The sequence below is a fragment of the Bombus pyrosoma genome, linkage group LG11 (assembly GCF_014825855.1).
Source record: "Bombus pyrosoma isolate SC7728 linkage group LG11, ASM1482585v1, whole genome shotgun sequence".
In the NCBI taxonomy this organism is placed as follows: Eukaryota; Metazoa; Arthropoda; class Insecta; order Hymenoptera; family Apidae; genus Bombus; species Bombus pyrosoma.
In genome coordinates, this window is record NC_057780.1 from 1,427,518 (window position 1) to 1,443,171 (window position 15,654).

General features: G+C 38.4%; 1 protein-coding gene across 3 annotated transcripts in view; it reads left to right on the forward strand.

The window, feature by feature from the left end:
- Positions 1–15,654, forward strand: part of LOC122573241 (peroxidasin-like) — a 342,454-nt gene that overhangs the window by 168,375 nt on the left and 158,425 nt on the right. The window lies entirely within an intron of this gene.

Here is a 15,654-nt window from a genome sequence, read left to right on the forward strand (position 1 = left end):
GCAACAAAGGAGTGATAGGATAATTTTGTGCGTTCCAAATCGGGCTAATAAAATTGTCCGCTGTTTCGTCAGTTTAAAAGGAAGGAAAATTTCCTTTACCGACGTTTACTATAAATATCCTAAAATCATATGGAATAATCAGGCTGATAGTAATTAAGATATGCTCAGCTTTTGTGCTAGATGGAGCAGTCGATAATCGTGGAACGAACAGCGAGTAAAATATAAATCGAATAAGGATTAGTACGGTGCACACGGTTAGTTTACAGGGACAGGCTATCGGCAAAAGGTGGCTGGAAAGGCCCCTGGCTCGGTGAACCGCATCGAGTTCATTCCAGAAGTTCGTTGAGTCGATGCATACGGCTCTACCGCAAAGTCGAATGCATTTTCATCGTACCGACGTTGGTATGTTCCTCTCGAATGTGGAGAACGACGACTGGAATTTAGATTAACGAACGTGCGTGACTTCAAAATTGTCGGCGATGCCGTTGTACCTTTCCGTTTTATATTTCCTCCCCTTCTATCCCTCTCGTTTTTCTCTGCATTCAGCTTTTTCTCTTATCGTTCTTTTTTTCTTCCGTTTCAAAGCATGCACTCGGTTGCAATGTTCTGGATATTTATCGTGAAATTCGTGGAAAAAGGGAGATCGTTTCGAGCGTCTCCAACAATTTCGACATATTATGTTTTATGCATGATTAATTTGCCCTTTATTGTGCCTGGTTCTACGCTTTTTGCCGAATACAGGTATGAAATTGTTCGTCTATAGATTTTAATAAGGGACCGTATTGTAGCGATAACTCGCAGAGATATTCCATGCACGTTGTTTATTATTTTGTTTAGTACGCTCGAATATGATTTATAGAATGTTTGTTATAAAATCGAAAGAAACGAGGGGTGTAAATATCTCTGAATATCTCCGAATGTCTTTCAAATGTTTGTCCCCGTTTCAGAATCGATGATATTAATTGTATTTTCAGGATAAAGATTCGAAAAAATAGGACTTGAAAAATCTTATTTAATTTTAATCTCTTCCTCGTTTGTCTTTGTTAATAAAACTTTCGAGTGTAAATTGATCTGCTCAGTATCCGAATTCACTATTTCATTTTTATTTACATTTCACACGATTTTATCGATCAAGTGGAAATTTACATGAAATTGTTTTGTACAGAATTTCACTGCTTAATCTGACGATTTAGCATATTCGTTATCCAAATCCAGGCTGAATCCTTATCGTACCAAATCGCTATTTTCATTCCACCTTTCTTATTTAAATTCTTTTAGAGTTGAGTTTCGACGAAATTCTTTTGTACATAATTTTATTATTTACTGTCGAGCCCCATTGTACAAGTATGTAAATAAGGAAACGCTATTAATCATCTTAAAGTCAACACCCAATGTCTTTCATCGTGAACATTAAACTCGGCAAATGTGCAAATTAGACGACTACAAGAAGAGTGACAAGTTCTTCAATTCGATCCATTAGAAAATTCAACTTCTCCCTCAAACTTTCGAATCCATCGTACGAGATAAGGAACTTAGCGACGTTAACTTCCATCGAATGCGTACGCGTTACTTACGCCGATTCGAAATATCGTTTTCGAAAAGGCAACTCGACTTACCTGATGCTCGTGGAAGGGCGAAACTTTCCAGAAGAGTCGTCGTCAAAGTTTCATCAGAATTCGTTGCACCATTTCATCGCGTTTCATCCGAAAATAAGAACAACTATCGTTTTTAGCACTGGAAATACCGCGTACCGTATACGCAGCAAGCGTATCAAAATTTATGTTTTATTATTATTATTATGTTTATTTCTCAAGTTCGTAATCTACGTTAAAACCTGAAACATTACCTATATTGCTTAGCATGTAAACAAAATCTATATGTTAAATATATGTAGTATCGTCAATGGAATATATTGTTATTATATCCTGATATTTGTGATTTATTTATAACGAATGGATTGTACAGATATAGACAGAAAAACGATGGTTGTTTAACATGAACTAATCGCAATAATACGCTACAATTTAGACAGTTCTCGCCACAACGGATCCAACGTTCTCTCTCACGCGGACCACACTCTCTCGACAACGCTAGCAACACTATACTCTACAACGCAACTCGCACTTTCCGACTTCCAAACAAAAACTGACTGCTCTCGCATATCTTTTGTCTTTCCGTAGACCCACCACGCACGTGTTCCGCGACCGCTCGTGGCCAAGGTCACGTAGACCTTTTCTACGAAACTATTTACTCGAAGGACCATTGATGGGCCCATCTGCGCCTCGGCTCTCGGGACATTGTTTATATTTCTTAGGCCCTTCCCCCCGATACTACATATATCAGCAAAAAATTGTACAGTGGTGTTACGACCGTTCGCGGAGAGACGCGATCGCGAGGAAAGCGCGTCAGCGGGAGACGTAAATTCTCGCTACGATTCAGAAAATCGACGCCGCGAATTAGTCGTTCCTCTGTGTCTGTTAAGATGACAGAGGTGGTTAGTTGAGATTAACACTGAATTAACAGAGTTAACAAAAATTATATATTTGACAATATATATATAAGCAACAGGATAATGATGCGCCACAAATTATTTGACAGATGATACAGTCAATTTGGTGTAATGATTCGTCTCGATTTTACAATGTGTTTTGTATGTGATAGATCGGACGACTTGTAATTCGTTGGAGACGTTAGTGTATTTCGTTTGGATCCTCGATCGATACTGATTGCCCTTCGATGGGCCCTTTGTGTTTCGTGGGAGACGATCCCCACCATGCTCGGGTAACGCCACCGATCACGCCACTGATCACGCCATGATCACGCGTGTCACCTTATGAGTGTTTGAAATAACGAAACGAATCGACGGTTCTCGAACTCGCTCTGTTTGATGTTGGCCGCTACATTGTATGTGTTGGGCTACTTGAGACGGTTCGCTCGCGATACTGCGATGCCACGAGCGACGGTTAGGAATAACGGCCTCTGGAAAGCCACGTGGCGTAACAACTGGACTGAAAATATTAGAAACTTAATAATATTAGGTTGAAAAGAGATTACAAATGAAATATTTGTATCGAGAGATTAATTTGTTACTCGCGGTGTGTCCCAAGATTCTGGGAACGACAGTGTATGCGTCACAAAATTTCACCCGGTTTTGTAGTATCGTGAACAGACTGCTTAAGAAATATCGAGCGAACTATTGTCAACATCGTCTAATGACAAAATCCGCAATCATTTAGTCGTCAACCCAATACAAGCAATGTTGCGAGAAAGTCAAAGTGCCGTCAGGCCGAAAGGATCTGGAAACTTCAATGGGCCCATCGGTTCATCAATGGTCTTTCAGTCGAATAGTTACGCGGAAGAAGGTGTACGTGATCGTGAACGCGTTCGTGGTGCGGTATGAGAAAAGACAAAGGGTTGCTTAAGGGAGAAAGACGAATTAATCGTCGGTCGTTAACTGAAAGTCGTTGGTTGAGAGTCGAGTTGTGAGGAGTCGAGAGTTGAGTTGCCTAGTTGTTGTGAGTTGTAAGCTATTAGTTGTGAGTTGTGAATTACCCATTTAGTCGTCTCAGTTATAGCACATTGCTGTATTTAGTTCACGTTAAATAACCATCGTTTCCTGTTTCATCCATTGTAAATAGATCCATCTATCAATAAACTTATCATTTAGGATAGAAATCATTGGAAAGCCTAATTTCTAATATTTCTGAGTAAATAAAAATCCTGTAGTTTTGAATATCGAGGAGGACAGTTGCAATTTCTCTGGCTCCTTTCCTCTATTACTTTTGCCTCGCTTCTTTCTTCGTAGCCACCGGTCGAAAACTGCGCGGTGTCGCGTACAAAGGCAACAAATGAATTCATAAAACGGGGCAGGGTTGGTCATTTGGAATTGCACGGGGCAGCATCGACAGTCACGATGCCGGTATGTTTTCCCATTACCTTGCTCGCCTCGCGAACCGGCTCTCTTCTCTTCCAGTTGTCCCTCGAAAGATGGCAGATTCGGAGAGTAACATCGTGCGAACTGCCACACGCAGGGTGAGAAGAAGACGTTGCAAGGTTGCGTAGTGGCGGCGTGTAGCTTCGTGCTGATTTTCGCTCTTCGAAAGAGCGTGCTGTGCTCGTAAAATGGGGAATGGAAATGACGAGAGCGGAGGGAAAATGGAGAGAAACGGGACGGTTCATACGAAACGTGCACTAGATCTGTCGCGATACATTGGCTAACGTGCAACGCGTTGCTATTCAACGTCTCCGAGTCGATTTAAATCCCAGGGGAATCGGCACGAAATCACAGAAAAAGAAGTTCATTTAGTTCGTCTTTCTTGATAGTTGTATTTTTGTCCGTGATCGGGGATCATCCATTCGATAAATCAATTTTTCTGTCTCGTTCGGAAGGGAACAAATGTTTAAACGCGTAGATTTTGTTTACTCCTTGTTATTTAGAACCACAGAGGATCAACTTTCCTTTATGTCGAATCATCCATGAAACATAAATGTCCAAAGAAACCACAACGTACCTTGATTAACAGGAACGTAGTTTCAAACCCAAAATACAATTCTTTTGGAAAAACTTTGTTATTTAGGAGCACGTTCCGCGAACGAGGTCGCCTATTACGTTACGCACGGAGAAGACAACGGCGCGGCAAGTTTAGAAGAAGTATCATAACACGGAAAAGCTTGATAACTTTTCCCTCGACAAGGGTTGCTTCTTAAATCAGTTTCCAAACGTCGTTATCGAGCACACTCGGAACCTTTCAACGTGCAAAGATCTCCTCTTTTTCTCATTCATTTTCCAACGTGTCCTCAGAGACCGTATCCACATCTCGCAGTGAATTTTTTCCAGTTTGTCGTGCTACTTTGCGCGAAAAAGGAGAGAAAAGGATCGGTTAGGTATGGCAGCTCGTGAAAATATTTGAGCGCTTTGCAGAAACCTTTTATAAATATCATGTGTTGTGTCAGCGTGTGTTATGTGTGTTGCGCAAATATTTTGAATATTATCAAATTCCATTGGCATTATAACTAATAATCGGCTAAAGTTTGAAACAAACTGCAAAATGTACATACTGGAATATTGCTTTGTAGGACAGGTGTTATATCTCAATCATTGACAAGCTCCAGTGTAAATATTATTTATGTGATTTGTCGTAATTTCGTGAAAAATGGACCGAGTAACCGAGAAATCATCTGGCAATTAGTTTTATATGCAGATGATTCTACACCTATCGCGATTGTAGATGAAATATTCCTACTTTCCGAGCAGCATACGCGAATGACTTAAGAAAATATTTCGCGTGTGCATCTGTTAATACTGATTTAATGTTAAATACGTAATGTCAATTTCATTCGATGTTCGATGGTATTGAAAGGTGCCATCGCGATATTAATGGATTAACGTGACCCTGAATAATATTCAGGATAAATGAATATTCTTACTAAAATTCGGTATTAATCGTTTTAAAGCCTTATTTCAATATTCAACGATGTCGATATCGAGATTATTAACGATAAAAGTGTACCTTATGATGAGAAATATTATCTTTTACCTATTACCTCGATACAGAAGCTGAAATGGAAAATGAAAAATATTCTCTGTCCGGTTAAATACTTTTCTAGTTACTTTAGGTAAATTTTTAAAGTGAATTTCGCCAATAGGAATATTTTTCGCTTAATGATATCCGGCTTACTAATTATACTGCTCCGATAACTTTTGTAATGAGATTGTTTTTGCATAACTTTTTCCGTTCGCAATCGAAACTTTTCGCTGTCACTTTTAACTTTCGATTAAAAGTAAAAGTAAGTCTGCTCGAGGAAACATTGTCAATCGTATAACGTAAATTGTTGTCGTTCAAGTACTTTTACAACGCTGGTACAATTTTCTCTTTTTTCTAATATAATTTCGCAATTTCAAGACAACTTCCACGAAACTAGAATTCTTCATTTGCAAATATTTGTGTGTTATCGGGCGACCAAATTTATTAAACGTAAAATTATACGAAATTTGTATCAAGAAGGTAAACACACGAGCCATTGAACATAAATATTCAATTTCCACGAAGATGTGCTCATTAAAGACAGAAAGATAAACCTACTCGTAGAATCTCATTACCGAAAGTATGACAAGAAGAAGAAGTTGGCTTTCGGCGCTGTTCCAAAATTTCGCAACAAAACTGCATAATCATTGCAAAGATTGGTCGATCTTTGAAAACCGCTCGTGTAAAGCTTACACCGTTCATCAGCGCTCACAGCTCGTAGTCTCATTAGTGATTAATTGGTCTTGAAGAACAACACGATGCTCCAACGAGTTACCGTGTTTACAGCGACATACTTGCAACAGATGCATCTGTTTCCCGAGCTATTGTTTACTCTGTTTTCCATCCTCTGTTCCGTGGTCTTGCTAGCGTCTTTCCACGCCATGCTCTCACCGCATAATCTTGCCGCATTATAAATATCTATCACCGACGTTGGCTGCTGTACAAAAACCTTCTTTCCTTGCAAACCGTAATATCCTCGATGCTTCGCATACTGGGTGTTGATTTAACTATCGTCAAGATCTTTTAGATATCATCGATGATTTTGCAGGAAAATTTCACTGGTGAAAATTTGAACGTTATTGTAGGAATTAGAAAATCCAGACAGGACAGTGAAAATCGATAACGTAATTATAACGTAATTTATTCAACACGGTAATCTTCGTTCAGTTTACCCAAACGTGGCCACGGTTTCAATCTGAAAGCCTGAAACGATGTTAAATTAAACGCTATTCGATTGGTTACAAAGAGCAGAATAATACAGGGTACTCGTCGTAACAAATGTTCATGGTGATTAGCCTAATCTAGATTGTAATTAATAAATGGAGTTAATTATGAAGAGTAGACGAAGCTCCAGTTTGTTGAAAAGCAAAAGCAACGTGATCAGAGAGTACGACGAATAAGTGCAATTGAACAAGCAACTATTGCACGTGTACACCTGTGTGTTATTTGTACGAAAACGTTCCCAGTTGTTCCGTTATTATTTTACTAGGCTGCGAATGTTTGCGTTTTTTGTGGCAAATTTAAATGTGCAAAAATATGTAGAACGTGAAAATTCATAAACTATCCAAATTAAAGGATCGTGATACCCACAAAATGAAAAAAATCCTCATCTAGGTTTTTTTATTCCTCCCGTTGTGTATAAAAGTCTGTAATTTATTTATCGTCGAATAAATCTACCAATGACGAAAATACTTATTAAACAAAATGGCTAAAATAATACATTCGAAAATACGCAATTAAACCTTTAATCTGAATATTAAAACGAAATGTCCTTCGGTATCTATCCACATAAATTATGATAAGTAGCGAAGGATCGGGACAGGCTGACATCTTATGAGAGCGACGATATTGCTGATGCAAGTGGTCGCGCGAAACACGGCTCCTTAATTATTTTCACGATACAGAAGCAGCCGTCGCGTAATCGTTCTCATATTTGTTAGTCAAATCGTGGCATTTGCTATTGAAACGTTGCACTTCCGACCCGCTTCCAGCCTAATTGCTAATATTCGCGTTCCTTTTTCCGGAGATCGAAACAAAGGCAGAGACTTCCCTCGCTTTTCGAGTAATATCCACGTTCTCCGTTTAAGAAAGCACAGAATGGAAAGCAAACGTTCATAGGTCGCAAGAAAATGACATGCAAATATTTACACTTATTATTAGATTGCGAATTTTTAGACATTTGTGGGGAATTAAAGAGCGTAGAAAACGGACGCAGTACGGAAAAGTATAAGAAGCACCCAAAGTACGGTGTTCAACAGTTGAAACAAATTTCCGCCTAGTCCTCAATTTTTAATCATTTTTTATCGAATATAATCGAACACGCGTTAAATTCTTTTAATGTTTCTTCATTTCGAGAGTAGAAAAAAGTCTGAGACCAAAAATAGTCAACACCGCGAAAATCGTTAAACCGTATAGTCAGCGAAAGAAGAGAACGCGTGATTAGCAGTAAACTAAATTGATAGTCTTTACGTTAAATTAAATCGGTATAAAATCTACGTTGTCGATGAAAGTACCATTAATCGTAAACACTTTCGTTTCGGAATCAATGGTTCTACGAAGCTCGTCTGATTGAAAGATGAATTTGTTTCCGCCCCTTTTTCGAGTTTACGTGCCAAACACTCGGCAGGAGAGGTTGAAATTAGTCGTAGTCCCTGGCTTCCGATCCTTGAAGGTTGACTGGCTTTCCAGCTTTTCCTTATTTACCTTCTCCGTTGTTTAAGGACGAAGGTTTAAGGATTGGGCGACCCGATCAGGGTATTAAATAGATGGAGCTAGGCCAGATAAAATTGGAACGGTGTTTGTGGACTTAAGAGCGAAGGTAAACTCTTTGCACTGTGCACGGCTTTCTTTGTCCTGTAGTTGTTTGAAAACTCGGTATTACCTTGTTTTGAATGTGTATTTTATCATAATTGAATTCTTGATATATTTTTTACTAACAAATTAAATCTGCTCTGCGTTATTGACAAATTGAGAAATTAAGATCGTTGCTATTTTACACATTTTCCTATTTTTGCGAATATAAGTGGAGAATTATCTGTCATTTTATTGTGAAAAAATATAAATTACCATTATAAATACTATATGGGAAAAATACTTTGGATAATTTAATAAAATATTCGTGACCTAATTACGATGCAGCTATTTTAGTAATAACGAGAATGTATTATGTTAATGACCAAGAAAATTACAATATTTGACGCATTTTAAATTCCATATTAATTTCATTTCTAGTTTCGATGAAAATTAATATTATAGCTTTTTAAAGCTTATTTTCCGTTTCCTCTTTTAAACGTTCATTTTCCAAAGCACTGATAATCTCTCAGGAAAGATAAAATAGTTATGAATTAAGTCTACAGCCACCAGCCATAAATCTAAGTGAAAATATTGTTCATGATATTGTTGCAGCAGAAAAGGAACATTATCGTAGATCAAATTTCTTGGGCGATATTTTTATACGCCATTTTATTTCTTACCGCCGCACAATATTCTCTTCAAACATAATTCAAAAACGTCTTATAAGGGAACTACATATATGAAAATTCCGATGATACGGTGAGGTTGGGTTAACTAAACCTCTTTTACATGTTCTCCACAGAAATCCTTTTTTCTTGCCCCGATAATTAACTGTCAGACAAGAATGATTAGAAATTAGAATTCCATTGTTAAGGCTTGACTCTTAAAGTCTACTCCATTTGATTTGAAATAGCATAAATGAAAAAAAAAAAAAAAAATCTTCAGTTAATCCGTAAAACATCAAAAATATTAAATAAATATTGACGATTAAGAAATCAATAGTCTCTCGCTTTTAACAATTCTTAAAACAACATTCGACTTAAGTACAAACATTCTTTAAACATTTATTCTTTGTAAATAACTATTTTTTTTTTTATAAAAAATCGAATATGTTAATGAAAGAGCGAACGGAAGAGGCGTCGGATTCAGAGATGATCAGTTACGCGATTAGCAGGCAGCGTGTATTTTTTTATTTTTATATATTCGATGGAGAAAAAGTTTGTTCCTGTCTGGCGAAAAATTCGCTGTGTCGAAGTGCATTTTACCGTGACGCTGCGTCACGCCAGTCGCATTTGCTTCATTCTAGACAAAAGCACATATCTGTTCGTCTTTCGTGTAGGATATTTCGTTTCAAGTTTGCACGAGTGTGCACTTCTAGTCGTCGTAATGGCGCTAGTACTACACCGAAGGTCTCTGCACTTTTTAAAATTCCATTCCGGCTTGTTGCATATTTTCATCTATATCGTTAGTCACTCGTCTGCACTCGTATTACTTCTTAATGGTCACAGACTAGCACGCTCTTTCATATGTTCGCGTATGGCTACTATATTTGCTCTGTGAAATCGTTGCAGATGCTAGTTTTCAAATATTCGAGCTGCCAAAGCGGCAGCGTTTTTTCGTTTCGGAAAATATTTGAGGCTCAGACATCGTAAAACAACCGATATCGTTTGATCGTTACGCTATTTTAATATTCCCCTATTTCTTGCTTTTCAGAAGAAGACACGCATCGAATAGTTGTGCACGTCACTACGTATTTTATCGCGTCTCGAACTCGCTGCAACCCACGTTCCTCATCCACTAACACCTTAATTGCGCGTGCATTTCGTTCCACCTCATCATCATTATGTTCACTCGCTATTCCCATTGGAATATCCTGCAACAAAGCTTTCCAACGTGTATTCCATTATTTCCTAGAAATTTCAATGAGCTTCTGTATCGCAGCTTTTTGATAAAGCTTTAAATGACCTATATTTTTTGCTCCTCTGTACCTAGAAGCAGTTCGAGGGCTGATTAACCTTTTTCGCCCATCGCGTTTGCCCGTTTGTTTTTTATCGTCCAGCAAAATATCGTTTTCATCTCGCTGCTTATCACACACACACACAAACACAAGCGCGCATACATGCGATCGTGTTGCTTCCACAGTGCAAACACTTTCATGATTTTTACACGTCGCGTCGTAAATACATCGACCGAGAACATCATAAGACAAGCGATCGCATGAAAAACTCACCAACAACGATACTTTGTCCACGACCATAATTCCACTCCCGAAGGTTACTGGTACGCAGGTTAGAATCTAGTTTCAAGGAGAAGCAAGTGTTTCTTAGGTGTCCGCCAACGTCTTGCACTTCTAGCAGCGAACATCGTGACTTCGCTAGGCGATGTAAATTTAAAATTAAGCCGGTAATGCAGACTTTCCGGCTCGTACGTAGCAAGCGTCGCGGAAGAACGGCCGATGGAAGGAAAAGGCACACGGGGGCCGACGATAATGGACTTTCGGCGATAAAATGGTTCTATATTGGAACGGCTTACGTCGGCTAGCGGCGCGAGCAAAACTATTACCGCCGGCTTGACGAGCCTCGTAACTTGTCGGCACGTGTACCGATGTAACGCGTAATTCTGCCAACGTCTTCCCGACGTTGTTTCGCCGGAAAATTCGCCGAGGGAAAGGCTTTACGCCGAGCTAAAAATGTAGACACGCGAGTCGAGGCTAACTTGTAATTCGATTTGCACTACGTCGGGCGAGCGAAGTTTCTTCGGTCGCTTAAATGAAATTACCAAGTGCATGCTATACAACGAGTATCCTATAACATTAGCCACCATTTTCCAAGGATTTCCTATCGGAAATCTACCAGATTCTCTACCAGAGAAATCTTGACTTTTCGTTGGAAGAAAGTTTCTTGAGAATTCTTTAATATCCAGCCGTGTAACGGACCGAAGGCTGACTGATCTTTGTTCGAAAAATCTCTTGGATAGATTGTCGAAAGCGTCGATGAAACATTATGGTCGTTCTAAGAGGATACACCAGTATACCGAAGCTAATGAGCCGACTGTTAAAATATCAGTGATTTAATTGTTAAATCTTATTCAATTATTTGCGACAATTTGTGTTTGAGGAAGTTTGAATAATTTCGATCGAGAAGCTTCCGAGAATTTTGATCCGATTTCGGAGATTTCGAGGGGAATAAATGGACTCGCGGGATTAAGAAAAAGTTTCTGATAAATAGACTAGAAAAAATTAATAACAGGTCTTTTGAAGCTTTCGCGAATGTGGGCTTTCCAGCTACCGTAGAATTTATTACACGTACTATTCGTTCTATAGTTTACTCAAAGTTTAAAGAGACGTCAATTTTTCTCGAGGTTCTTTATTTTCTTTGTTCTCATACGATTTTTTATTCGACCAAAAAGTATACACAGGTGATCTAACGTTGCTTCCTTCGGTGTGTTAACTGAATGTTCAGCTAGCGAAAAAATGAGTGGGTCAAAGCGTTTCACGGTGGGATGGTATTATGGGATTAATGTTTTGCAGTTAAGGGTTAGTAGATGCTCGTGGATATAGCGTAACGAACGTTTACTGCGCTAGGGGTTCCAGTTTCTGGTTTGTGACTTCTTAAGGGAAAGATGCGAGATGGTAGCTGTGTCTAGGGTTATTAATGATTTGAGAAAATGAAGATTGCGTGGATGATAATATATAAAGATTATAAAGAAAAAGAAAGAATAGGAAGAAATGAGAAAAAAAAATAGAAAACGAATTATTTTCTTCTCCAGGAGAAATTATACAAACTCACCGATAGAAATATCATTCGTCTTAAAGTAATTAATTGTTCTATACTGCAGACAGGTTTGAGCGATAAAAAAATATTGAATTATTAAAGCTCTTCAAATGTATACGTACGTATACACAGTGTCAGATCTAAAAATGATAAATTCATTACAATTTTTACATTTTACATTTACCTAATTACAGGTTGAATTCGCACGTGAGTTATACACGCGTTGAAAAGGAAACAATTTTCTGCTTCTCCCTGGATTTTAATTTCACTGGAATCAATCGCGTTTGTTGCTTAACGACCTCTTTCGTTCCATTACCCCAAGATCTATAGAAGATTCGTGGTCAACTGAGGTTTAATGACCCGTCGTCCAATCGTCGCTCACAACTGACATTCTCTATTGTTACACTCTAACGCTGGGGCTTACGGTTTACAGCTCACTGAAAGCTCTGATATAAGGCAGTATACTTGCCGCCTGTTCTACCAGATTACCGAAATGCTATATCGATTTGCGTCCGAGTACCGTACTTATTTGCACAATGTACATTCTCCTAGAAAAAAAAAGAATATTCCTTATTAGTGATTCGTTGAAATTTTACTTACGAACAGGTTGGTTTGCTGGAAAATTAACGCGAATATAGAAAAAGTAAATTTTTTCGAAAATAGATTCGAAGTAGAAAATTTTTAGTTTTACAAAGTTATTGATATGTAGACTGCTTCTTAATTATTAAAGAAATGGAACCGATGCAGAGATCTGTTCTTTTTAAATTTATTTGTCGGGAACATTCTCTTAATCCTCGAAGTTTAGAATTAAAAGTACCGGAATCTGCGTTTAAAATCCAACGTCCTCTCTGGCAAACTTTATAACGTGTAATTTACAAATTTATATTTATATTTTCCTGTTCTCTCCTTATCTCGTTCTTCGCATCTTCCTCCAATTTTCATGTCGTTCGTTCTAATTTCCCCTGTGTCCAACATTTATCGACTGCAGACTAATTCATATTTTAGTCAAGTTACCGTTTAATCAAGCTTCGCAGGGATGAATAGTTTAACAACTGTTGCTTTCGGAGGTTGTTCCGCTGACAGTTCTAACCAACATGTCCGTGATAAGTACGAAGAGTAGCGCTCGCTACCGAAAACGGAAGCAAAGAAGGTCGTTGACACGTTGGCTCCTCTTCGTCCACATTATATTTCGAACTTTTCAGAAGTGACGTGGACGTGGTTGGATATTAGTTTCTGTTCGTAGAAGTAGGTCGAGAACGAAACAATAATTTTTCTTGAATCCACCTCGCTCGAGATTTACTTTGACACTGTGACTCGCGTGAAATTGTACGTATCCTCAACGAAGTGGACCCCGTTGTTTCGCTAGCAAAGCGTCGGCAAATGATTAATGGCGACGAAAACTTTTCTGGCTTTTGCTTGATATTCTTAATACCATCAGGGAAGTTGCCACGCCAGGATAAATTTCGTCGTCAGTCCACGTTCGATGCTCGATCCCTCCAGCATTCGACGACAATTTTTCCTCCTGTCATTTTGTTGCTGTTGCTCCCTACCTTCTTCTCTCGCTACATAGTACGATTTTCTGCGTCTATTACACGCGAAAGAATTTTTCTGCACTATTTCCTCTATTACATATCTGACCACCGCACTAATATATACAGATAGACACTGTTCGATTAGTGTCTTATTAAACAAAAACAATTTTTTGTAATATTAGCTAAAATCTAAAATTCTAGTGTATGAAATGTGCACTTTGCCAAAAATTACGCTGCAATTTGAACGAGTTGACTGGGACGGCAGTCATCGGTGGTCCACATATTTTTACTAAATTTTGTAGTAAGATTAAAGCGAGATAAAGTTCGTGGACTAAAAAATGTTCAACGATGCGAATAACTAAGATAACGTTGATAGAGAAAACGTACGTAAGTACGTTATTTAATATGTTGGAAAAATTGAACGTTACGATGCACAGTATATTTTAATCGATTTCGGCTGCCAGTGGAAAATATTAAAATTCACCTGGCGGTCAACGTGTTAATTTACATCAGCGATCAGATTTAATAGGTTTAACAAGTTTAAAGTCTATAAGCGTGAAAAGTCAGTGTTCTTTGACTTGTACATTCACGCAAACCACACGAACTTAATAGAATTCCTTGCGCACGAACGCGGTAACAACGATACACAGCAGTTAATCAGCAAATTTAAAGGGTTAACGCGTCCTATCAATCGGCGATTAGCCAGATATATTTATCACAGGCTCGTTAACCATTTGCGAGCCGGCCATGAGCTATCGCCGATGCGTAATTAAACTAGCACGCTAATTGCGTTTTCATTTAATCCTGTCGTTGGTGCCATACAATCGAGTTCCACCTCGATTCGCCGCGCGTTACCAGCTTGCTCCGCTGATTGCCGATAGAATTGTATCGTCATCTCGGAAGCTTTGAAACGTTGCCGTGAGTTTCGACTCTATCTTTTCTCGCAGCTGTTTCTACGACGCAGGAGAACAAGTTCTTGCAGATTTTTGTCTGTTTCCAAGATATTGATTTTGGATTTATCGATAATGTGACCGAAGAATTAAAATTTGGCTTTACGAACCAAATTTTCGCTTCGGCAGTCCAGTCCGCCAAAGTATTGTCACTGAACTGAAACGCGTGCCAGAAATACGCACAGTGTGCGTGGTTGCTGTATATACGTTTTTCCAAGTCTTAAATAAGAACCCTGCCGAATAAAACAATCTTTGCTCCAATACGATAAGTATAATTCACATCTTTAATATGAAAAGGCTTACAAAATTACAGGTAATGTAGGCATTTTTATATTTACAAGACTCTACGATAAAACGTTTAATATAATTAATTATGAAACGCGAATTAGTTAATACATTAATATGCAAAGATTAGCAATGTAACTCTGTGTGATATATTTTGAAACAAGTATCTATACATAAGCCAACATACATGCAATCTTTACACTCATATCGCGATTCGGATCTTTTATCATTTTTACTACGAACGACACTTAAGAAGTGATTATTCCTGCAGCGGTAATATTGTCTGTATATTAATTTATTTAATCATTTTAAATATACTCGACGGTTTCAACAACGAACTATCTCGTCGTTAAACCTCACCGACCAATCATCCTCTACACATAAATCTCTATATTCCAATATGTCGATAAAATCAACGGAAAATGTTCTGCCGATAACGAAAAAATATATTATTCGCTACAGATAGTGTCACGCGCTGAAGAAGACCACCACCCGCTCAGAAACGGTAATAGGATAGGCTAGACACCCTGTATACCACAATCATCGAAACAATAACCAGATAGTAACGGAATAGGCGCCTCTGAGATACACCAGACGACAAGCCCTCCAGAGGGACTAAAACCTCGGTATAAAACCCTCCAAAATTAGCGCTCTAATCAGTCTCTTAAAACATTTTGAATCAGTCTCTTGTGATACTTTGGACCATTCTGTAACACTTTGAACCGTCACTCGGTTGGATTTGCATAATAGATTCTATTATCATATACAAAGTTCAATTTCTTCAGCTTATTCGAGA